General features: G+C 42.4%; 1 pseudogene across 1 annotated transcript in view; it reads right to left on the bottom strand.

Moving 5' to 3' along the window:
- The window catches only part of LOC311237111 (tyrosine-protein kinase JAK2-like), an 81,036-nt pseudogene extending 61,227 nt beyond the window's left edge, over positions 1 to 19,809 (bottom strand). The window contains exons 1-4 of the transcript XR_014621083.1: positions 19,732 to 19,809; positions 8,047 to 8,170; positions 7,551 to 7,671; positions 1,463 to 1,608 (exon numbers count right to left, since the gene is read on the bottom strand). The product of XR_014621083.1 is annotated as a tyrosine-protein kinase JAK2-like (transcript). The remainder of the gene's footprint in view (positions 1 to 1,462; positions 1,609 to 7,550; positions 7,672 to 8,046; positions 8,171 to 19,731) is intronic.
- Between the last annotated feature and the right edge of the window lie 4,532 nt (positions 19,810 to 24,341).

Genomic DNA, 24,341 nt, shown 5'->3' on the forward strand with positions numbered 1-24,341 from the left:
TTAAGGTTATTAGTCACAACTGTGGTTACCCAAAATACTATATTCAGTCATACCAGTTAAAAAATAAATGTCATTTTGGTGACAGACTTCTTCAGACATTCTTGTATGTATGTGTATGTCCCCCATTATGCCCAGACAATGAAAATAACCTCTCACGTGGTACTGTGTGAGAGGGGGAGAGAGAAATTAAGTTTTACTGTACAAAGGTATATTAGTCTGTAAAAGGTTGGCAAGAGATTAACATTGGAGTCCATTCAAAAACGGTGACACTGTTTTGATTCCACATAGTAGAAGGGGATGTTGTGACCCTTTATTTCCCCCTTGTGAGGTAGGACAGTTTGCTTTAGAAGTATGAGGAATCCAGAGAATGATCTTTGAGTAATGGAAAATGTAGCTTACCAATGTACCAGGGCCCTGTTGCTCGTACCTGGCTAACTGAGTTAGCCGGATCATTTTCAGGATAACTTGACATAAGTCAGACGTTTCGGTTCCCCGAAGCACATTTGTCTAAATCACTATGGCAACAGATCAAAAAGTTTGAACCTGCTCCAGCGCAGGGTTTAGTTCAGTTAGCTGGATAAACTGGCCACGCCCTCACAAAAAAATGCCAGCTCCCTTCCTCACAGATCCCATTATACCATTCTGAATTATGTTTTTGTGCTTCGTTTTTCTAGAGGGGCCTTTTGAAATGTAAAATAATAGACCTAAAATGCTGATAATAAAATCATATTCAGCCTATGGATTTACTTGATTCGTTTCATATTCTCCGCTGTGGATGTATTTGCTTAACGGAGCGTCCGGATTGTGTTTCATTCAAGCATAAATTGAAGCGTCTTTATGCATGGATTGTGGATGTGAATTACGACAAATCTGAATCTGTGGATTGTTGAATTGTATCACTGTCACTCACACGTTATTGTGATATTGTAACTGGGATTAAAATGTCTGAGGAGATGCACTGTTTGACGGGTTTGATGGACACGTGGACATGACTTGAGATGTTTTGATGAATGAATTTGAGAAAATGCATTTATCTGTTCAAGCACTGTTATCTGATGATGAACAAGAGGGTGATGAACATGACAAAACTGGTGTCACTGGTATAAACCAAAGGTTAATCAATTCAATGCATGTATGGATGATGTCCGAAACAGATTAAAATCTGATTAATAGTGAAACTGTATAGCCTCCAAGCCTCTCTGACAAGTTATTTTGGGAGTCGCGCCTTGAAAACTTTGGGAACCATGTATTTATATAGTACATGATACCTAAGCACATACAGTACAGATATCCTCATAAGTATCTATTAATTCGTATCAATTAGATACTCTTTGTGTGTGTGTGTGTGTGTGTGTGTGTGTGTGTGTGTGTGTGTGTGTGTGTGTGTGTGTGTGTGTGTGTGTACATGCACGCATGTGAGAGTGTAAATAATGTGTGTGAGTGTCTGTACTCCATCTCCTACCTGGTGTCATTACAGATGTCGACAGGGGACTGGCTCTTCTCCTTGGCCAGTCTCATCATGTCCAGGACAGCCATGCCCAGACACTCCTCCTGGGCCTCATGGCTCACAGGGATGGCCACCAGGCCGCTCACAAAGTCACTACGCCACTGGAAGACAGGAGAGGGAGATGGTGGTATGGTTACTGCTATTAGCATAATGTTTAAGACCTGATGTTATGTGTGGGTCTATGTTTGTGCCCTGATCAGGCGCTCCTAATGTGATTCGTCATGTCTAGTTGTAGTTCTCTGTCCTGGTGTTGTAGTCCCTATCGTTCTTCCCCCAGCTGTACCCACTTACAATTAACCCAGGTGTGTCTTGTCTCGTCATCCCCTCATGTATAAGTATTTTGTCTTCCCCTTTGTCTGGTGCTGATCCTGTCTGTGTAGTATGTGTTCTTGTCTGTCGTTACTTTAGTTTATTCTTCATTTCATTCACGGTAATTATTTCATTAAATATTTCTTATAAAACTACTTTGACTGCCGTCTCCTTTGTTGTGTTGCATTGACTCGACATCGAGCTTAAGGAATGTCAATGACAACGTAACATGGGGGCTCGTGCCAAACTGGTTTGAGCAAACAATTTGGTAGTGGCCGCTAAGCTTGACCCACACTGTGAAGTATGGTTGGCAGTGTCGTGTGTGGCCCATATTTTAGACCCCCTTGGCAAATGATTCTCCAACAGGGAGCGTTCTCAACCAGCTAGGGCAGCTGGACCATTTTGTATGGTGCCTTCCGTCGCCTGGGGACACACCATATGCGGTCGGGATTTTAGAAAAATCCTGTCAGGCTCCTCCTAGGCCGGCGTGTGTCTAGCTTTAGTTACATAGGGGGCATTGTAGTGAGGGATGAGAACGTTTGGGGATGGGCTTAGTTTTTTTTTTGACACACGACAGTTGTTAATTTGCGAATACTTTTAGGTGTGGAGGCGTTAGGCGGTCATACCAGTGCTCTTCTATATTTTTTATGTATAGTGACAGTGTTTTGTGGTTGGGACTGCCCTAAGCACTGTGGTAGTGGAGCGGTGTCCAAAGTATGTAGGACCAGGAGGTGCTGCAATGCTCTGTTGGCGAGGAGGAGGAGTTGGACCCAGTCTATGATAGCTCACTAGTGCTGCGGAAATTAGAATTAGAGTTTAAGAAGGCGGTTAGGTGGCCGAGCGGAGATTGCGTTCGTCACCAACCCCGGAGCTGTGAGCTGGATTCGCCTGTTCGAATCCAGCTCACAGCTCCGGGGTTGTCACCAGCTTGGCTGGCCGTCTGCACTAATACAATTGGCTGTATTAGAGGGTGGGAGAAGCTGGCGAGGTGGGTCCGGGTCGTTGTAAACAGCGACTCCTACAGTTCGGTCGGGGCGCCTGCTAAGCGCGGATAGGACTTGAGGGGGATAGTGTGATCCTCCCACACGCTACGCCCTCTCGATGAGAATCCGCGCTGCCAGGTGAAAAGAAGCGGTGATTGGCTGGACGTGTGTCGGAGGAAGCACGTGATAGCCTCCACTCTCCCAGATGATCTGACTGTGGGGGGTAAGTGCGCAGCGACCAGGAAGGGACTGGGAATTGGCATACGACTAACATTGGGATGGGAGAAAAATCGGAGGAAAATGGAGGGGGAAAAAGATCAATAAAAAAAAAAGAATTAGAGTTTAAGTTCGAACAGCTAAAACATGCGGAGCTAAAACACAAGGCTTGGGGTAGAGTGTGTTGACCGTGACCAAGCCGAGGCGGAACGCACAGGATAGAGCAGAACAGAGTAATGTAGAGCAGGATAGAGTAGAACAGAGTAGTGTAGAGCAGGATAGAGTAGAACAGAGTAATGTAGAGCAGGATAGAGTAGAACAGAGTAGTGTAGAGCAGGATAGAGCAGAACAGAGTAATGCAGAGCAGGATAGAGTAGAACAGAGTAGTGTAGAGCAGGATAGAGTAGAACAGAGTAATGTAGAGCAGAACAGAGTAATGTAGAGCAGGATAGAGCAGAACAGAGTAATGTAGAGCAGAACAGAGTAGTGTAGAGCAGGATAGAGCAGAACAGAGTAATGTAGAGTAGGATAGAGTAGAACAGAGTAATGTAGAGCAGAACAGAGTAGTGTAGAGCAGGATAGAGTAGAACAGAGTAATGTAGAGTGGAATAGAGTAGAACAGAGTAATGTAGAGCAGAACAGAGTAGAACAGAGTAGTGTAGAGCAGGATAGAGTAGAACAGAGTAGTGTAGAGCAGGATAGAGCAGAGTAATTTGCTCCTGATATGGTAAAATAGTATAAACTGCCCATGCAACAGTATGCATTCCTAGGACAATGGCAGACATAAAATTAAAGCTTTGATTCTCTGATCGCGAATTGGAAGTCCTGACGGATCAATAGCTTAGTTTCTATAACAGATAGACATAACAGTATTTTCCAACATTTGTATTTTGTTTATTTTGTAATGTATAGAGCTTTCTTAATTTGTATTTTCATAACCCAATTGCATCCTTTGTTTTTGTCACTCTTTTGTTTGTCATCATCCCAAAATAAATTAGTTTGAGCAGACCTGTCCATGGTGCTGAATCTGTAGGCCGAAGTTAGGCACTGTGCCAGTGAAAATATGTTCAGATTTTGGAATGTTTTTAGAGTGAGAAATTAAGTTGTATTTAATGTTTAGTTAAGAGAATAGAACCCGTATTCTCATATACTCCAGAATAAATGTTTCATTGACCATGTTTCCAGCATCTACTCCTCATGGACCTGATGAAATGTTATAAATTAAAAGTGTATTCTGGACCATATGAGTGTGCTATTCTATTTATTGTGATTATTACCTAACCCACTGGATCACCGGAGACGCTGGCCATGACACCCCTACCACCAACTCTCTGAAGACGTAAATAACTTAACTTTTTTTTTTTATGATCTTTTTCCCCTCCTTCTTTTTCCGATTTTTCTCCCATCCCACTGTTAGTCGTTATGCCAATTCCCAACCCCCTTCCTGGTTGTTGCGCACTTTCCCCTACTGTTGGTCCGAGAGGCCGGAGACTGTCACATGCTTTCCTCCGACGCATGTGCAGCCAGCCTGGCTGTGCAGATTCCCACCGGGAGAGTGTAACGTGTGGGAAGCCGCACTACCTCTCACCAGATCCTACCTTCGCTGAGCAGGAGCCCCGACCGAACTGTAGGGGTCGCTGTCCACAACGCCCAGGACCCACCCACGGCTCCCCTCCCCCTAACTCAGCCAAACGAGTTAGTATAGCGATCAGCCCGAGCCAAGGCAATGCTGACTCTCCGGGAGTCGAGACCGCAGCCTCTTGCATTGGTGACGAGCACAATCTCCGCTACGCCACCTGACCGCCTAAATAACTTCACTTTAACTGCGTGTGGCAATTAGCACCGATCTTTGTAAATTGGAGTGTTTTTGCAATGAGGCACATTTGCATAGAAAGCGGCACAATTTCCGGACCATATTACCAAATACCCACAAATAGCACGTACGCACAGAGACACAATGATGATGGCAACACAGTTAGCACGTTATTTCACCCTTTGCGAGTGCTTTGTGAATAGCAAGGTTTGTTTTGGGACTATTTGCACAGACATAGCATCAGAAGAAGCCACGCAATCCATTTGTGAATTCGCCCGAGTCTTTCATTCTTCTTCTGTACCACAAGAAACATGACAGATTTCGCAAATAATTTGTGAGAACTTCCTATCAAACCTCTATAGGGTGGTAGATTTATGACGAGTGTCTTCTTGGATTTCTTTCTTTATCACCATTTCCAATTAAAATAACACAATGTCCTACATGTTGAAACACTCCCTAGATCAGCACTCCAGTCTCAAGACAAAACAGACATTCAGCGCAATGCTATGCTAGTAAACCATAACTGTAATGTCAAGATCACTGGTAACCAATGTAAAAGTTCAATGCGATTTATAACCTAAAGCTGTTCTGACAATGTGGTCAAGGAGATAATGACAAAGCAGGGCCCCTATGGTCACATCAGCAACACACGTGTACAAACAATAAGCAGAACCAGCATTCACACTATGCACCTAAGAAGCTGCATGCGGACACACCCACACAAACACGCACACAAACACGCACACACACACACTTACTTAACAACCACATGCAGTTAGTTCTGCTATCGTACTCCCTTCCTTCACAACTTCCCCTTTCTCAGCACACTAAGGACAGTCACAAAGACAGGACAGCCAGGAGGTTCCTGTTTTGTTCCATGTTTTGTTCCATGCTTGTTATTGTTTTGAGTACAACTCAACATTGTGCAACTAGTTGTGAGCAACTACCATTATTGAAATATGCGCATTGATGCAGAATTGCAAAAAGAAGAATCGGAATTATTTCACGAGTCAATTATTTTCCCCACCCAGTGGCGTCACCGGAACCTTCAATTCCTTTATCCCCCTTAAATATTATATTATATATTATATATATTTTTATTATATATAAAAACTCTTAGCCCCATTAGCCGAATTGTGGTATTAAGTGGTATCATTTGAAACTAGACAATCTAGGAATCCGTTGGTACTGTACCAAGCATGTAATGCTACCTTGTTAGGAAGGGGGCTAAATAATGCTGCAAATGTAGGCAAAACATTGGAAGCAGTCCCTTGACCTTTCACCTCAATATATCTGAATGAAAATGTTCTCTCCAGACATGCCCAATTTATACTACTCCCATGCAGTTTTGGGGCAAAACCATGCCGTTTTTTTCATGTAGTACCAATGCGTTATTTTTGCCGACCGATATAAAAAGATTATGTATTTGCCTATTTCTGCATACTGTAGTGTAGTCCCTAGACAATCTTGGAATTTCATAACCTGGATATGACTGGAAGGCAGAGCCTCTTCTGGATCCAATGAGCCCAACTATATTCATGTGTGATGATGTTAGTCCCAATTGTAGCCATTTCGATGTAGTGAGACTATTTATTTTTTAAACTTGACCTCACTGTATAGAATTACTATTGTGATCTCTAGGATAATCACAGCCTCGTGGAACTGCCCAGCCACAAACAAGAGACCTGGGCCATTCAGAGGTTATATGGCATGAAATAAAATATTGAAAATAAAGTGAGGATTCATTTTCAGAATAGAAGTCCTCACCAAAAATGCAATTCTTGCAGAAATCTCCAGATGTTGAAGGTCTGATGATGATACCAAATCACAGCATGCATTTTTATAAGGTGTTCTTGTCAAAAATGGTAACAGTTTGCACCAAATCTGCGTAACAAATGGTATCAACTCAAAAGTCGCTGCAAGAACGTATGAGACATAATTGAGCATAGGCATAATTTGAATAGGCAAGATTATAAACATGTTTATTGCATATTAATAGACCTCAGTTATTGACTATTTGACATACAGTCTTGAGCTGCATCTGATTGGAAAGAACCCTCCAAATGGTGATGATGTCACTGGAATGTAAAATCTGGGGCTGCTCCATAGTCATTGAATGGGGCTCTAACTTTGTGAAGTCATACAATGTTTGTGTGAGCTACCTGCTCTAGCCTTTTAATCTCTTTGGTGTGTTTACATCTGGGACTCATAGGGCAACTGGGTTGTGTTCAGCTGAAAGACATGTTAAAAAAGGTGCATTGTGGGGGCATCCTGGTGGCCTCACCAACAAAGGAGACATTTGCATGTCCTCCCCTCTCTCTCCCCCATATTCCTGCCACTCTCTATTACACTACTCTATTCTCTATACCAATAAAGCATAGATTATCCAAAAGATAATAATAATAAAAGAAGATATCTTTAAGTATCTGTATCTGCAAGTATCCTTACATTAACCTTGCATGGCAGCCAGCTTTGTGAGAGATCACACAAGTGCTTTCTCAGTGATTCAAACCAATCAGCATCCTTTGTGGAACTACTGGCAGCTACAGGCAAAGACACTGTATATTAGTATAGTATAATAATATATAAGTATATTAATTTAACGTGCAGGCCCTATTCCAAACTGTTTTAAAGGATGACTTCCCAGGTTCTGTGTAACAGACCATCTGGAGAGTCAGGTTATCCTTACATTATTGAATCACATGGTATTGAGGAAACTAACCTGGGCAAACAGGTAGGACATGGTGCAGTCATCAAACACAGCACTCTCCATGGCTTTAGATACACTGTAGCGGTGGGCGTTGGATGAACCCCCACTGTTATACCACCCTGGAAAATGGTACCTAGAGAGAGAGAGAGAGAGAGAGAGAGAGAGAGAGAGAGAGAGAGAGAGAGAGAGAGAGAGAGAGAGAGAGAGAGAGAGAGAGAGAGAGAGAGAGAGAGAGAGAGGATAGAGAGAAATGAAAGAGAGAAATGAGAGAGAGAGAGAGATAGAGAGAGAGAGGCAATAAGAGAGAGGGGGAGAGAGAGAGAGGTAAAAAATAAGGAGAATTAATTATGAATTAAAAGTAAGAAAGATATCAATGAGTGAAAGATAAGGTGAGAAAGGAGAAGCACTCAAATAAATAAATATATATATATATATATAAAAATAAAATAATAATAATAACATGAAAATGTAAGAGAAAGCATGTGCATAAATAATTAACTTCCTATACCTGACCCTGAAGAGAAGGCTCTCATTGGCTGACTGGTCCAGATTGAGGGCGTGATTGGGTGGGAACCACATGCGGTCACTCTCCCTCATCAGGCCAAACAGGCTGCAGTACATTGGAACAATGCCTGGGAACAGGGACATGACAATATCAATCAATCAATCAATCAATCGGTTGGTCAGTCAATCAGCCATTCAGGCTGTGGCTGAATATACTGTATCACGCTCAGCGCTGCGTGTGAATAGCTCAGTGTGTAAACTCAGCTGGGTGGGGACATGGAACAGCTGTGCTTCACTTGCATTATTTTCAGCAGCACGGCTCATAGACAGGATGGTATACTGTGTACATGGACACTGACTGTCTGACTGTTTCTAGACATCTCAGCACGGCTCATAGACAGGATGGTGTATTAGGGTTAGGTACCGTTCATCACATCTGCCGATACCATCTGCTGATACCGGTACTTGGAATTTGGTACCAGTACCCAACGGTACCTTTTTTCTGTACTTTACTCTCTCTGAAATAACAAACATGTCATTTCTGTTTTAGTTATGTTTTTTAAGATAAGTTAAGATAAGATGATCCTTTATTAATCCCTTTTAAAATGTGGGTGTCAAAGAAGCATGGGGGGGGGGGTACATAGCTATATACACTACACTCTAAAATATAAATACAAATACAATATAATATAAAAAAGTACAAAACACAAGATAGTCCAGTGATAAGAGTCCAGTGATATGAGTCTCTAGTGCAAAATACAAGATAGTCAGTACGGTGATGTGAGTCTCTAGTTCTCAAGTCCTGAGTTCTGACAGTGATAGTTCTGGCAGCAGAGCCGGCCGTCCAAGCCCTTTGTTGTAGAGCCTGATGGCTGCCAGTATAAAGGACCGGCCCAGTCGGTTTGTGGTGTGTCGGGGGGGGGGGTCTTTGGCTGAACGTGCTCTTCATTCTGGTTAGCTCCTCGTAGAGGGGGTGAGAGGGGTTCTCCAGGATGGCTTCTAGCTTTTTCCTCGTCCTCCTCTCAGCCACCACCAAGATCACAGTGGTGCTTTTATAATGAGTGCCCAGTGGCCAAGCAGTCTACTAGAGTTTCCGTTCAGCACCTCGGATAGCATCAGCTGACACAGACTCTGTACACTGGGAGCTGTATGGCTCTAGCTGTCAGTGCTACATGGACAGCTAGCAGTGCTTCAGGGGCATCAAAGTAGCACTGATAACTGTCCATTCAGCACCGTGGTTTAGCTGTCAGTTCAGAATGGACAGCTAACAGTACTTCAAGGGGATCATTAGAAAATGTAATTCAGTCATTTTAGATTTTAGAGTAGCTTGTACTTGTTTCCTTTGATATAAATGTTTGATGTTCAACTGACCTTTTATCTGTACTTGTTTGTCCACTGTGTTTTTATATGGCTATAAAGAGATCTCTGTCTCAATTAGATTTACCTGTTTAAAAAAAAACATGACAAATAACAATCACTGTGTAGAGAAAAATGATATTTATATTATTTGCCTATATTTCACATTATGAAGCACAAATGACTGAATTGTATAGCCATAAAGGGACCTATAGTTGTAAATAAGTGGAAAGTGGATTGGAATCTCTTTTGAGCGAACCAACATTAGATACCTAGGATTGTTAGTAAGCCTGCACACTAGTTTTATAGCTCAAGGGACAATTACAGATGCAGCTCTCAGGGCTCTGAGCTCTGCTCTGCGGTAATTAAGAGCTGGATCTGTACATCAGATCCTGCATATCCGTAAATTCAAAAGATAGGACAATGTGAATACAAAGAGACACAAGTCTGTTTCCTTGTGGTCTATTTACAGAGAACATGGTTTGGTTCCTTTACATCTAAACATCTAAGCCACATGTGTCAAACTCAAGGCCCGCTGCCTCACCTAGGCGCAATTCAACTGGCCTGCGATAGAAATCGGGTGCATCTCGGTCAAATGTCCCGACATTTCAAGCAAACAGAGAGCGTTATCTGCACCTGCATCATGTTTTTATTAAATAAAAATAAAAAAATGCATCAATCTGCTTTCGTGGACCATTGGAGGAGGAGCCACTATTTAGCCTTCAGTTGTACCTAGTATTTTTTTTTTTTTTTTTTTTATTATTGCAAAACAAAACTTATTAAAAGTCAGTACTCAACACACAATGTATAATGAAACTTTCAGTAAAGGTGGTTAAAATATATGCAAGTACAGAAACAGGATAAAACAAAAATAGTCAATAATAACATTTTAACCGTATACAGTGTATATCCAGCGAAGTTACAATTATATAAATGTTAGTATATAATATACCCCTAATACCTATTTTCTAAAACCCTACACACATATGCTCCAGCTCAAACCCCCCCCTCCCGGACCCCCTCTTGGATAGTACCTCCATTATCCCTCACTCCTAACCAGACACTACCATTATAGGCTAGCTTTTATTCTCTCCACCACTTCTAACCACATTGACATTTTGGATTCATTGAGCCCCAGAATTCTTGCTGTAGATATTTCTTGATATATCACATCGAGATATGTAAGAAACCACACTTTCCGGCACATTTTTTCCGGTTGAAACCAACGTGATGCGATCAGTTTTTTAGCTACTGTGATACCCGATAAAACCAATCTTTTTAGTTGTGGATTCACTGCAAACTCAAAAACATCATTCAATAGCAATACCGCGGGGTGTACAGGTATATTCCAAAATACGAGTATTGATAATTGTTGGGACACATCTTTCCAGAATGCCTTAACTGGTGGGCAGTCCCAATACATGTGCATAAATGTTCCTTCGTCCCCATTTGTACATTGGGAGCATTTGGAGTCTTGTATAAGCCCCATTTTGCACAGCCTTATAGGAGTCAAGTATGTCCTGTGAATATAGTTCAGATTGATTTGTTGATGATCCGGGTTCCTTGATGTAAGTCGGACATTTGCCCAGGCTCCTTGCCAATCAAAGTCATTTTCCAGGTCTGGTATATCCCTCCTCCAGACATTGTCTAGTTGAAGGGTTTCATACGAGGACGTTAGTAATTGATAATAAAAACCTGATACAAAACCTCCCAATGTATCTCTTTCATAGAAAAATGTGTGGTATCTGTGGTGTTCAATTGGTATGTGTAATGGAACACCGTGAGATCTCATACAAAGTCGTAACTGTATGTAAAAAAGCCATGTGGACTCGGTGAGGTTAAACTTTATGCATATTTCGACATAACTACAGAGGCCCTTGTTATTAAAAATATCCCCTAATGAGTGTATGCCTCTCTCTTCCCATATAGGGAATCTTATAGGTCGTTTTCCCATTAAGAGAGCATTGTTATTGAATATGGGAGTGTGATTATGCCATACTTGAGGGTTAGGAAATTTCCTTTGTGTTTCCCGCCATGTCCTGATTGCATGGGTAATTATTGGGCCAAATTCTCGCTCACAATGCTTGATTGAAAGTTTAGTGTATGCTATGTCTTTCAATCTCTGTGGGGCTACTATGTTTTCTTCTAATTTTCTCCAAGATACCAAAGCCTCGGGGTCAAACCATATCTTCTTCAATGGTCTTAATGTGAAGGCATTAAAATATTGTAAAAAATCTGGGACTGCCATGCCACCGTCTGCTTTATTTCTCTGTGCGGTGGATCTTTTTATGCGAGGTGGTTTGTTATTCCAAATAAATTTGTATGTGGAGGTTTGTAATCTTTTCCAGTAGCCCTCTGGAGGAGGTAACGGAAGCATTGAGCTGAAGAAATTGATTCTTGGTAATACATCCATCTTAACTATTGATACCCTTGCCTGTACTGAGTTTTTAAGTTTTGCCCACCTGTCCAGGTCGTCTTTGATTTTGTTCTGTATTTTTGTGTAATTGTGCTTCACCGTTTGTCTTATGGTGGGAAATATTTCCACACCCAAGCATCTGAAATGTTTGACCATGGGTATCGCACCTGGGAGGGTTGTCTCTTTTTTTGCACTGGTGTTAAGAGGAAGAAAAGCCGACTTAGGCCAATTTATTTTAAATCCCGATAAATCACCAAAGTTCTCTATCAACTTGAGTATAAGCGGCAATGTGTTGTTGGGGTTTTGCATGAACAATATTACGTCGTCCGCATATAAACTAATTTTATGATGTGTGCCCTTGATTACTATTGGTTCTATGTGTTGGGATTGTCTTATAAATTGTGCTAAAGGTTCTAATGATAGATCGAATAGTCCGGGACTAAGAGGGCAACCTTGTCTGGCTGAGCGTGATACCGGAAAGATATCGGATATGAATGTGCCTGTTGTAATCCTGGCCGATGGGTCCTTGTATAGTACTTTAATCATATCAATGAAACCTTTTCCTAACCCCATCCTTTCCAATACTGCCCATAGAAACGACCATTCCAACCTGTCAAATGCTTTCATAGCATCCAGGGATAGTATCGCCTTAGGTGTGATGTCCTCTTTGTCTGTATCTAGTACGTGCAGTATTCGCCTTATGTTATCATTGATCAGGCGACCTTTTATAAAGCCTGTTTGGTCCGGATGAACTAAAGACGTCATATGCTTTTGCAATCTGATGGCTAATATCTTAGAGTACAGTTTGACATCGGTTCCGAGGAGGCTTAAAGGACGGTAACTACCGCACTCAGTGGGGTCTTTGTCTTTTTTGTGAAGAACTGAAATGAGTGCGGTATTTTGGTGTTCAATGAAGCTTCCCTCTTTGACTGAGTATAAGATCATATTTAGTAATAAGGGTCCAAATATGTCCCAGCAAGAAATGTACATTTCTGATGGGATACCGTCAATTCCCGGAGCTTTGCCGTTTTTCATTCCGGATATGGCCTTCTTGAGTTCTTCTAATGTGATCGGTACTTCTAACTGTTTAGCGTCTTCCTCCGTAAGTTTAGGGAGAGTAATTTGATTAAGATATGTGTCTAATTTGTCTTGATCAAAGGTCGTTTCTGAGTTATATAAATCGGAGTAGAATTCTTTGAATGTATCGTTTATTATTTTGGGTTCTGTTACTAGAGCTTGTTGTTTCCTAATGGCAGTTATATCTGCAAATTTTGCATTAATTCTTAGTCGCATGGCTAATAGGTGACTAGGTTTAGAACCTTGGAAGTACTGCTGTTGTCTAGTGCTGCGTATTTGCAATTCCGATTTTTGTCTGTACATTGCTTTGATCTCTGTCTTTAGAATGTTAACTTGGTTATCTAGTCTAGTAGAGTTGTTGTATTTTAAAGAATTAAAAAGCGTTGAGTAAAGCGTTTCCATTTCAGACAGTTTTGTGTTTTGATTTTTGCGCAATATGGAGGTAAATCTATCCGAGAAATCCTTGATCATATTCTTTACCGACATCCATAATATTCTGGGATCTTGCACCGAGTTAGCATTATCCCGTAGGAATACTGTGAGAGCTTCTTTAATTTGTGTAATGAATTCCTTGTTGTTAAGCAGCATCGAATTAAAACGCCATCTTGGGGCCCGGGCAGATAGTGTACCAAATGTTGCTTTCAGGATTAAGTAGCAGTGATCTGATAGCGCATTGGGTGTCATTTCCACTTCATATTTATCAAATATTCTCGGGGATGCAAAGACGTAATCAATTCTGGATAGTGTGTTGTGTCTCGCCGAACGACAGGAGTACTTGCGGGTCATGGGGTTAAGTGAACGCCATAAATCAGTTACTCCTGTTGATTTCGACCAATCTTTTAATGCTTTAGATGAATTCTTTTGTTCGCTGGAGAAGGAAAGGTAAGTTTTGTCCATCCTTGGGTTCCAAATGGCATTAAAATCCGCACCTATTATATATGAGTACTCGGGATGGTTTAACATTTCTCCTGTTAGTGAAGTGAAGAAACCCACTTCGTACAAATTCGGGGCATATACCGCTGCCAATGCAATTTTCCTGTTATTGTGTATAATCCTAGCTATAGTTATGCGCCCCTCAGCATCCGACCATACCCCTTTCAATTCGATATTTAATTTGCGTCTGACGACTATGGCTACCCCTCTAGTTCTCGTAGCAAAAGAAGAGTGACTAATATTATGGTATATGTTATCCGCTAACGTATTTATGTCTCCCTCTAAAATGTGCGTTTCGCTTAATAGAGCCACGTCCACATGTTCTTTTTTCATCAGTGTGAGCACGCTTTTGCGCTTGTGTTGTTTGTTTATCCCACCGGTGTTCCATACCATTATATTCAAACTAGCCATAGTCTATGCATGTTTTCGTGTAGTTTTTGGTAATGTTTCTGGAGTATGAAGCTACAATAGATGCACATCCAATTAATGAGGTCCCGTTGAGAGCTGAGCTTAAAAACATATATATATACAAATAAAAATCCCCTATTTTCCCCTCACCCAGAAAGTCGAACATGCCTGTGTTCCAAGAACACATCCTCCGTATCCTAGTATTTCTATTTACTTTCGCTTTTAAAAGCTTGTCAGTCATCCGTTTTCACTCGACTCAAGTCGTGGTATTATTCGGTTGCATCCTATTTTACTTTATCAAGTGAATTCATCATACCTACTCTGAAATCAAATCCATGGAAATTATAGTTTTTTGGGCAAGATAAGTGAAAGCTATGGTAGAAAGAGATGCTGAGGTGAGAGATGTTTTGTGTGTGTGCGTGTGTGTGTGTGTGTGTGTGTGTGTGTGTGTGTGTGTGTGTGTGTGTGTGTGTGTGTGTGTGTGTGTGTGTGTGTGTGTGTGTGTGAATTCCACTTAGTTCTCCAAGTCTAGGACCAGTTGAACCTAGAATTGCTAATCTTACAAACTAGTGTGGGCGAATAATTTATTGAAACCTAATAGCTATTATTAGCTTGCAAATGCATCATTATTTGAATTAATTTCACACATACCTACTATCTGTGGAAATAATAGTTTTGCATGAGACCAGTGAAAGTGAGGTGTTGTTCTTCATTCTCCAATAGTCCAGACCAGAGGTCACCAACCTGTTTGAAACTGAGAGCTAGGTCAAGGGTACTGAGCAGCAGTACGAAGGGCTACTTGTTTGAACTTCCTGAATAACAAAGTTGCACAGATCACCTTTTAAGCCTACATAGACAAAGTTTCACCTGGACATAGTGTTATATCTTTGCCAATTCTGAGCTTATTCTTTTAGTCAGTATCAACAAGTGCTATACCTTTTATGATTCAGGGGAACCTACACTTATTTTCTGGTGCAGTGTAACGTCACCATCATACATTAACATTACCTTTGTGTGAGCGGCATACAATATTTTACATTACATAAAAACACCCAATGAAAAGACCTTGTGTTTTGTTGAACAACACCATCGTTTACCAGGGAATTGTTGTTTCTTCTGCCACTCAGCCTGTGGGCGACTGAGAGATACACTTTCAATTTTGATGAAGAGATTTCAGATACAATTTAAAGTGAGTCTTTATGACAAACAGTTCCAAAGATATGTACAGGAATGTTCAAAAAGAAAAGCAACAAAATAATTACTACTATAAGTACCATTTGCGGGCGACTCACGTGGTCCCTACGGGCATCGTGTTGGCTACCTCTGGTCCAGACCATGCTAATCTTACAAACTCTTGTGGGTGAATAATTAATTAAATCCTAATATATGTAATTTCAATAATAAGCCAGTTATCAATAAATGATGCCGTCTTACCCACCTTTTAAACAGCTCTCATTGTATTCATTGAGGCACCGGGAAATGAACAGAAGTGCATTTACAACAACATATTGAGCTGGTATGCACAAACTGAATAGATAAACAAAATGACTAATTAAGCAAGTGACCTCAGAAAAAGGTATTATTATGTGTCCGGCCCGCAAAATCAGTATTTTTCATTTCGACCGCCTTGGTAATTGAGTTTGACACCCCTGATCTAAGCTATGCAGTCCAAACAAACACCCAAGTGTGTAAGTGTGCCTCATGACAGCTACTAACATGAGGCAGAGTGGCCAATCAAACTCCTCTATTCACCTCATGACAACTATGTCATAACACAAGACAGTAGGGGTGTAACGGTACACAGAAGCCATGGTTCGGTACATACCTCGGTATTGGGGTCACGGTTCGGTACGAGTTTGATACAACAGGAACAAAATATTTATAATTATTATTATAATTTATAATAATTATTATAATAATTATTATTAAATAGAATAATTTTCTATAGACTTGCTGTGGTAGTCAGTGATACTGGTGTCATTCTGTGTTCAGGCATCCACTGAGTAAATTGCCTACTGCCCCCTTAACAACTTAGGTGTTGTTGAGGACTGCATCTGACAGCTCCCCCCAGAGGTCGCATGGCGCTGTTACTCAGCCCCAACGTGCGGGTCTCCCTAGACGCTCCCGTTCCACGGCTGGTTCTGATCTACAATCAGAGACTGCTGCCTCTTCCCGGATTATAAATGCTTGACCAGCCCAGTGGACTACGCAAGTTCGTTCTGTAGGAACAGTAGGTTTGTTGCGCCTTTAATATTTACCCCTTGGTGCGGCCGGGTAGCGCAGCGGACTAAGCGTCTGTCTACCACCGCAGAGACAGTGGGATCGAATCCAGCTGCCGCGGTGCCTCCGGCTTGGTCGGCCGTCCATACTGACACAATTGGTAGTGTCAGCGGGTGGGAAAGCCGGTGGGGTGGGTCGGGGTCGTTGTAAACAGCGACTCCTACAGTTCGGTCTGGGTGCCTGCACAGCGAGGGAAGGATCTGGGGGAGGTAGTGTGATCCTTCCACACGTTACACTCCCCCAGTGAGAGTCTGCGCTGCCAGGTGAAAAGAAGCTGTGGGCTGGCTACACATGTCGGAGGAGGCATGTGATAAGTCTCCGCCCTCCCAGACCAATGGTAGGGGGGGGAGTAAGTGCGCAACAACCAGGAAGGGGATTGGCATAACGACTAACATTGGGATGGAAGAAAAACAGAAAAAGGAGGGAGAAAAAGATAATAATAAAAGATTTCTAATAATATTTACCTCTTGACTATTTTGTCTTACCTAGTTCTCGTGTATTGTTCATTAGATATTCTGTTACCTAACCCTTGTTGTTTGATGCATGTGTTATCTGCCTATTTGTTTATCCTAACCTCGTTCTTCTCTCCCCTCCAGCGTGGGTAGATGTTTACTGGTCAACTAATATCGTGTCTCTTTTCTCTTCCATCTAGTTTAGAGGACGCCGTCTCAGACACTTGTCGCGTTCATCCGCCCGTTATATTCCTGTGTTGTTTTCTCCCCCTCCTCGCCAAGTCCCTCGCGTGTTATTCCCTCTGGGGGTATTTCCGTTATTGTTTTCCTGGCGTTGCTGAGGTGACCTTTGATCCACTACATATTCAACACGGTAAGACTTCATTATATATAGATTAAATACACACACATCGTCATTTGCTACACAACACATTTTGGGAGTAACTACACATCTCATTAACCCAGGCCTCCCACCCTGCACGCACGACACCACCACTTTGTTCGTTGTATTACTTGTTTGTCTATTGATGATTCTGCTGTGTAATAAATACACGCTTATTTTGCGTTTACCCTGTTGAACTGTTTGCATTCTCTTATTTGGGTCCCGTTCCTCTGTTCCCATAACATTAGGCTTGTTAAGTTTCAGTTTCACTTGTAGAAAGGATTTAACTGCACGTGAAGCCGAGATGAAGACTAGAGAACAGATGACATGTTACACAACAATGGCAGAGGATTTATCAATATTTTGGATTTAAACACAGTAGCAGTTCAACTGGAGAGGAGCTCAGATGATCAGTCCGGAAAAGTATGTATTGCTTTTTTTCTTTTTGATCAGCTGTGAGAGAATGTCCATGGGAGAAATTGGCGTGTGTGTTGGTGACACACCAACTTGGTGTGTGTCTGCATGTGTGTCTTTCCATTGGTTAACATTATTGGGCGATTCGGGCGAACAAGAAAATGAAAGAAAACTGTAAAATTGTAATGACCCTGCTGTGTTACAAACATAATTCATTCATGGTTTTGTTTTAGGGACACCCGACACCTGTAGGGAGGGGAGGAGGAGGAGAGAAACAGCCTGCAGTGCAGAGGGTCAGTGCGCGTTGTTAATTAGTTCTGTGCTTGTCATTGTGCGTTTACAAGCTTCAGCGTTTTATTCATCATCTAAATTTGGCATTACAAGCTTAATATTCAACGTTAAAGATCAATGTAAGCCAGTGTAAAGTAAAGTAAAGATATTGAGCATAGATTTGTAAAATGTGCAACCCTAGTTTCACCTAGTGGTATGAGACGTAGGGCTGGGCGATATGGCCAAAACCTTTATCGCGATAAAATTATAAAATTATTTTCATATAATTCGATATGGATAATTATCGTCGATATAATTTCTGTCAAGTTTAATTAACTTCTTATGCCCGGCGCCGATGGACGGGCTATTAATAGACTTGTTTTGCTGCTGCGAATGTCTCGAGTTGATGTCGTCATCAGTCTGCGCACGTTAGCAGTTAGCCAGAGCAAGCGGTGTATCCCATGACAATGTACTAACTATCACCATAAAATACTCCGTTCCGCCTCAATACATTGCAACGACGTCCACCGCATACCCCACACTACTCTAACCGTGGCCTCAGAATTCACGCCACACACCCACTCTGCACGTAAACTATAAAATAGCGGTGTGCAAGCTAATTATCCTAGCCAGCCTTGTTTCTAATGTGTTGTTTTGCTGCTGCGAATGTCTCGAGTTGATGTCGTCATCAGTCCGCGCACGTTAGCAGTTAGCCAGAGCAAGCGGTGTATCCCATGACAATGTACTTACTATCACCATAAAATACTCCGTTCCGCCCCAATACATTGCAACGACGTCCACCGCATACCCCACACTACTCTAACCGTGGCCTCAGAATTCACGCCACACACCCACTCGGCACGTAAACTATAAAATAGCGGCGTGCAAGCTAATTATCCTAGCCAGCCTTGTTTACTACCCAGAGGCAGAGGTAGCGGGTCTCCTTCGCTGTCGGCCATCTCCTTCACTGATTGGTTGTTAGTGCGTGTGCTCATATCCAAGCTTGGAAAATCGATATATCGAAACTTTGCAACCACGTTTCATGTTTATTTCGAGGAAATAATTTATCGCGATAGTTATCGGTATAGTTTTATCGCCCAGCCCTAATGAGACGTATTCTTCGTATGGCTGCACGTACCGCACCGCGACGGCCATACCGTAAATTCACGCGACGAATACACGTACCGTTACACCCCTACAAGACAGGCCAATAAAACCACCCATGTGAAGTCAACTATATGGGGCAGCTGTATGGCCCATCCAAGGTATTTTGAAGGTTTAGTCACAATTTGTGCAAGTAAACAACCCATAGCTTGTCAAGAGACCTTGATTCTACTGCTCCTGTGTGACTGTTTGGTCCAAATAGAATTCTGGTCCTTTACTGGTACCCAACAGACAGGCACACCCATGTAAGCAAGTAAGCAAGCAAATAAGAAACCCTTGAAACAGACTGGAAGTGGAATGCAGGCTGAATGGCACACACCCTGCTAATAGGTGTTGTTGTCCACACCGGACGCACGGAGGGGTAGGGATCAAATCTGTGTGCCGGACGTGAACTCCATAGACATAAAAATCCCTGTGTTTGGTGTGCTTGCTCCAGTGCCAACATACAGTGTGGCTCTCGCATCCGTCCATTCTGCTCACGCTTCCTGTCTGTTTCAGGGGTTAGTAAGTGAGCAAGTAAACAAGTCAGAAACTCACCACATGCTTTGGCTGCATCGATGCACAGCTCCTCCACTACATAGTCCCCGGCTGGGTACCTGAGATCCCCTCCTGTGCCGTCTGCCCTCGTCTCTACCCTGTCCTTCCCCAGGTAGTACAGGTGCACCATCAGACAGGTGGCAGTTGACTGCTTGGGGTCGAGGTCAAGGGTCGGGTCGAGGTCAGGGCTGGGGCTGAGTCGGCCAGAGGGACAGGCGGCAGCTGAGTCCATGTCCATCTGCGTGATACAGACCATGTGGAACTCAGGAGACACATCCACCTGTAGGGGAGGGAGCGAGGGGAAGGAGAGAGAAAGAAAGAGAAGAGAAAAACAATAATCGTATTAGTACTGGAGTCAGGATGCACAATGGAGTGTAACACACCTACATTTGAACCAGGGTATCCTGTGCAAGAAGTGAAAAATCTACCACACAACCAAAGGAAGAAGACTCCCCCCTTGCCCAGGGAGTTATTAGACTTACTAGGCGTCAGCAGTGTTGGGCAAGTTACTTTTAAAAAGTAACTAGTTACAGTTACTAGTTACTTCTTCCAAAAAGTAACTAAATTACTTACTCAATTACAAATGACAAAAGTAACTAGTTACTTCAGAAAGTAACTATTGTGTTACTTTCAAGATTTTTTTTTTACATAAACAACATACACAACAAATCTAAACTATTTTAATGTTGCTGTGGGACAAAGTGAGATTAGCCTCCAATCAAATGCCATGTATGTAGATATTATAATTACTATGTTTATATAGTGGATCATACAAATACAAACACAATAGATGTTTTGGAACTTTTGATATGTATTGCCCCTCAACAGGCCACAACTGGGCAACATTAAATTATGCTTGTTAAGCACTATACCAAAAATAAATAACAAATATATACTGATTGATTGAACATTTTAATTAACAGATTGCAGAATGGGTACAGTACAGCTCAATACACACAATTGTTAAGGGGATGCAGACCAGAGAAAGACTTTAATCTTGTTTACATCAGGGTCCCCCATTTTCAATTCATGACATTTATGACATACACAACATACAGATATAAGAATCTAATCGAATCATCTAAACTAATCTAATCATGACATTTAATACATGCATGACATACAGATATGTATATCTCTGAGTCTGAGCACCTGAAGACTGTGCTATTAAACCAGGAAGGGCAGCACTATGTTGATAAGGCTGTAGCCTCCACTACTGTGTAGTGCCCTGCGCTGCAACACAACTAACAGAAGAGTGAACAAAAAACGCTCATGGACCTGTCATTCACTGTCATTGACTGCTCGCTTGTGTTGTTCGTTGGATTAGTTTTGGATTATTTGGGAGTCGCCAACCAACTATCAAAACGTACACTACACGGACCCGCGGTCTCACGCTGACTGAGTCGCTTGTGTTGTGACTCTGGAGGCACCCGCCCACCTCTACCTCTGATTGGCTTACCATGACATTTTACTCAACCTCAGCCAATCGCGCGCTGCCCACTTTAACCAAGGAAGGACAGAATGCCTCTCGGCGCAGAGATCTGTCTGACGGAAAAAAAAAGCTTCAATCATAGTAACGCGCCGAATTTTTGGGCAGTAGCGGTAACAGCGTTATTAAGATTGGAACTTGTTACTGAAAAAACAAACGCTGTTAGTAACGCCGTTATTTATAGCGCCGTTACTCCCATCACTGGGCTTCAGACAGGGAGGTATTAGGCTTACGATGCTTCTGGCACAGATATTAGGCTTACTAGGCTTCAGGCAGGGCAGGGCTACTCTGTAATACTTCTGTAAAAACTCTATAACAACCCCTCCAAGGTTAATATAGTTAACTAAAACTAAAATCTAAAACTAGGTGTGGAATAAAAAATATTTTAATTAACTAAAATCAAAATAAAGACTAAAACTAAACTAGGGGGGAGGGCTAGATCCACAAAGAATGGATTGCACGGAGCAAGTTGCACCCTTACTTACAATTCATTATGAATTGAAAATGGGGGACCCTGATGTAAACAAGACGAAAGTCTTTCTCTGGTCTGCATCCCCTTAACAATTGTGTGTATTGAGCCGTACTGTATTGTACCCATTCTGCAATCTGTTAATAAAACTTTCATTCAATCAATCAATCTGCACTGTGATTGATTGAATGAAAATTTCGATTATTAAAAGTTGATTATTAATTTCAATATAGAATATTCGTTGACAGCCCTACAAGTACAATTAGTTACTGCACACTACATCACCCCTGAGTGGAACATGGAAAGCCAAACTTTCCCCCACTGTACCGAAAACCCGTACCGAACTTTGACTTCAAAACGAGGTATGTACCGAACCGTAGTTTTTGTGTACCGTTACACCCCTAATTGCGATACTATAAACTGTGAGGTTCTCCTCTCCCTGGACCTTTAATTCCTGTTCCCTGTACTTTAATTCCCTGTCTCCTCACTTCACTAGCCCCCACCCTCGCGTTCGTTTGCTCTTCAGCAGCCACACCCTTGGACTACCTGTCATGATGTGTTTGATTGGTCTGGTGCCGAACACACACTTCTAGTTCGATTATCAATTACCTTCACGCACCTGTTGTGTATTCTAATTAGCACCCCTGTGGTCTTAAGTACCTCGCTCTTCCCCTCTAGCCTTGTCGGGTCGTTCCGTATCATATCTCTATCACCTAACTCCTTCGGGAGGTTCTCTGTCTATAGGCTCCTACGGGAGTTCTGTTTCTGTCTGTATGCTGTTTTATCTCCGGGGTGAGACGAGGTGCAAGCTTTGGCCACCTGTCGCCGTTGCCTGGAGGGAGATATTGTACTGCGCTCCCTAATTCTCTACGGGAGGTATTCCAGTGTTCCACCCCAGACCTCCGCGCCAGATGCACTCAAGCCTTCGCCACCTGTCGCCGTTTGCCTGGAAGGAGACACCGCACTGCGCTCTCTAAACCTCTACGGGAGGTATTCCGGTGTTCCACTCCAGACCTCCGCGCAGCAGATGCGCTCTCCGTACCGGCGCGTACTCAAAGCAGACGCGCACCATCCAGACTAGTGGTCTGCAAGGGCCTTGAAATGAAGCCCGTACCCAGCCCGAGCCCGTGAACTTCAGGCCCTGCCCGAAAATAAGCCAGACTGTAAATAATATTTTAGGCCCTAGCCCGCGTGAAAACCCGATTTTTTTTTTATTATTTATTATTATTATTATTATTATTTTTTTTTTAAATATTCGAAACACGGTTTTATATGAACTTAATAAATAAACAAAAACGAAAATGTTCAATAGGTCTACCTAAATAACAGATAGTGAAAACGAAAGAAACATTAATATATATATTATAACATATAGCCAAAAATTATTTTATTTTTTTGTTTTAAATATTCTAAACACTGTTTATATATTAACTTAATAAATAAACAAAAACGAAAATGTCCAATAGGTCTAACTAAATAACACATTATCATGCTGAAAACTAACAACCAGTATAGCCTTTTTTCGCAAATTCTATTTCCCAGCGCGAGTCAGCCTCGTAAAACTCGTAATTTGAAGGCTATATGGAATCTTCTTTGACACACACACACACACACACAACACAATAGCCTACTCAGTCACTGTACAAACAAACAGAAAACATAAATCAGATTTCGAGCAGAGCAACATTTATATAATGAAAGCGCAACAGAACAGGGCAGCAGCGACGTCACCCCAGACACCAGCAAATAATAATAATCAAACTCACCACTTCGCTGTGTTGATGTCAGCAAGGCGTTGAACAACGTTAACAACGTTAACATCCAAGAACAAATTAAAACATTCGCCAACTGGCTATATTCCAACTTCAACCTATGCCGCTTCGGTCTGGTTAATTTGTTCATCATCCACCTGAGCCGCGCGCTCCCCTCGAGTTATCATCCACCTGAGCCGCGCGCTCCCCTCGAGTTATCATCCACCTGAGCCGCGCGCTCCCCTCGAGTTATCATCCACCTGAGCCGCGTGCTCCCCTCGAGTTATCATCCACCTGAGCCGCGCGCTCCCCTCGAGTTATCATCCACCTGAGCCGCGCGCTCCCCTCGAGTTATCATCCACCTGAGCCGCGCGCTCCCCTCGAGTTATCATCCACCTGAGCCGCGCGCTCCCCTCGAGTTATCCCTGCAGGCTGCGGAGGGAGACATCCAAATGTTTCCAAAAATGCAACTTTCCCTTATTTTATTTTATCTGTTAACCTATACATCTTGACTCCTCAGACACGAGGCTTTCACGCTCTGATGACAGCACTACGTTACGCGAAAATGAAACAGAAACTTAAGGTTAACCTATAACCCTAGTTATATGAGTATAGCGAGCGCAAAAAAAAAAAAAAAAAAAAAGACGCAATAAAAAAAAAAATTTTTTAAAGAGGGCACTGCCCGGCCCGGCCGAGCCCGAATTATTTATTTAAAAACAAAGCCCTACCCAGCCCGAACTCGTCGGGTCGGGTAGGGCCCCGTCGGGCTTGGGCAAGGTTGCAGTGCACTAATCCAGACCTCCGAGCCTGCCGCGCTCTTCACTCCAGACGCGCATCCAGACGCACTCCAGACGCGCATCGCTTCCTAATACTCTACGGGAGGATGTGTCTCTCCGAGCCG

The sequence above is a fragment of the Notolepis coatsorum genome, assembly GCF_963971535.1.
Source record: "Notolepis coatsorum genome assembly, chromosome: 11".
Lineage (NCBI taxonomy): Eukaryota > Metazoa > Chordata > Actinopteri > Aulopiformes > Paralepididae > Notolepis > Notolepis coatsorum.